Source organism: Dasypus novemcinctus, chromosome 1 (genome assembly GCF_030445035.2).
Source record: "Dasypus novemcinctus isolate mDasNov1 chromosome 1, mDasNov1.1.hap2, whole genome shotgun sequence".
NCBI classification, from domain to species: domain Eukaryota; kingdom Metazoa; phylum Chordata; class Mammalia; order Cingulata; family Dasypodidae; genus Dasypus; species Dasypus novemcinctus.
In genome coordinates, this window is record NC_080673.1 from 192192717 (window position 1) to 192195265 (window position 2549).

The following is a 2549-nucleotide window of genomic DNA, read 5'->3' on the forward strand; positions in this document are numbered from 1 at the left end:
ATAGACTTTGGTAAGGGAAGTAACTTATGCTTATGGCCTGGTATCTGTAAGCTCCTACCCCAAATAAATACCCTATACAAAAATCAACCGACTTCTGGTATTTTGAATCAGCACCCTTTTGGCTGACTAGTACAATCCTCAAATATACAGTCAACAGATACTTGATAAGACCATCAAGCCAACTCAACTGTGAGAGAATGGCCTCTTTAGCAAATGATGCTTGGAGAACTGGATATCCATAACCAAACCATATCCAGCACCCTCTCACTCCTTATACAAATATTAATTCAAGATTGGTCAATGATCTAAATATAAAAGCCAAGACCATAAAGATCTTGGAAGATAATGTAGGGAAGCATCTACAGGATTCTTGTATTAGGAAATGGCTTCATGAACTTTATACCCAAAGCACGAGCAATGAAAGAAAATAGTAGATAAATGAGACCTCCTCAAATTATAAACTTTTGCAACTCAAAGGAGTTTGTTAGGAAAGTGAAAAGGTAGCCTACGCAATAGTACAAAATGTTTGGTAACCATATATCTGATAGGGGCCTAATATCCAGCATATGTAACAAAATCCTACACCTCAAAAATAAAAAGACAAACAACCCATTTTAAAAATGGGCAAGTGATTTGAATAGACACTTCTCCAAAGAAGAAATACAAATGGCTAAAAAGCACGTGAAAAGATGCTCAACATTACTAGCTAATAGGGAATTGCAAATCAAAACAACATGATATCATCTTATACCCATCAGACTGGTGGCTATTAAAAAAACAGAGGACTACAAGTGTTGGAAAAGATGTGGAGGAAAGGGAACCCTTATCCATTGCTGGTGGAAATATAGACTGGTGCAGTCATTGTGGAGGACAATTTGGCAACTCCTCAAGATGCTAACTATAGAACTGCCATCTAATCCAGCAATCCCACTGCTGGTTATATACCCAGGAGAATTGAAAGCAAGGGCATGAAGAGATATATGCACACCAATGTTCATACTGGCAGTCTGTACTATTGCCAAAAGTTGGAAACAATCCAAATCTCCATCAACAGATGAATGGATAAACAAATTGTTGTATATACATATAATGGAATATCACTCAGCTGTAAGAAGGAATGTAGTATTAACATACAGGATAACATGGATGACTCTTGAAGACCTTATGTTGAGTGAAGTAAGCCAGTTAATTTGTCTGTATTAATATGGACAAATATTACATGACCTTATTGATACGATTTAAACAAATTGAGCAGACTCACAGAGCTAGAGTCTGGAATATAGGTTTACACGTGACAGAAAGGGAGAAGAAGATTGTGAGCCAATGCCCATATGGACAAAATCTATGATAAGGTGGAAGGGTGTAGTTGTGCAGTAGATGGGTATGATGGTGGTGCAGCTATTGGGTTGGGTAGTGCTGATTTTTGAAGATGGTATGTGGGGAGGGTTGTTTAGACTGTCCATAGAACTGGGGGTAAGTTTGGGGGAGGGAACAGGTGAACTCTAGGGATTTGTGGGTATATGGTTGAAACTACAATGTTGGGAATATTCTTTTGGCAACTATGGTAGGGGAAGGTTATGGTTTAGGGTGTTGGATGTGGGCGACATGCAGGACAGGGCACACCTGGGGCAGACCTCTAGGGAGTGTGTGGGTGTTCATCTTGTCATAGTAGGTTGTATCAGTGAGTGGAGATCCACAGAATTAGCAAGAAAGTGCTGGACTCCCATCCCAGGGAATGTTGCTATGTTCTCAGAGGGGTGGGAATCTTTTGAGAACATAGGCTGTGCCTAATAGGGGAGGACAGGCCAGTGTGCCAAGCCCTCAATATTGTTACAAGTAACTATGAATCTTGTTCTTCAAGGAGTGAAGCTTGGTGGTTACTGTAAGTCCTGAGGGAAGGGGGAAGGAGGAATAGAATAGATGGAATATGGGGCGTTTTTGGGGCGATGGAATTGTACTATATGATCTTGCAATGACGGATACAGGCCAAGTTAAATTTCATCAAAATTTATAAAAATGTATGGTACAAAATGTAACCCATAATGTAAACTGTTGACCATTGTTAGTAACAATGTTTCAATATTTGTATATCAATTGTAACAAATGTACCATCCACATGTGAAATGATATTAATAGGGAGGAGTGAAAAAGGGGGAGGGCATTGTGTACATGGGAATCCCCTATCTTCTGTACATCACTTTTCTGTAACCTAAAGCTTTTTTGAAGACAAAATGAAAAAAAAATAAGACACCAGGGAAATAAATGGAAGAAAATGTCATTGTACATACAAGATACAAATGATGAAAGACAATGTCAGTAAATTTTTAAAAATATTTTTCTCATTATTTTTTATTTTTCCAAATTTTTACATTTTATTTCTTATTTTAAAACTATCATTATTATTTCATTTTCTTATTAATTGTATTTGGTTATTAATATTTTGTTGGCTTCATTTTTGAAGAAGTTTTGGATCACAGAAGGGTTACAACTGTGACAGGAGGGGTCATTGGTGTGGAGTGTAAGTGATGGGGGATGCATGGGTGGAGGTT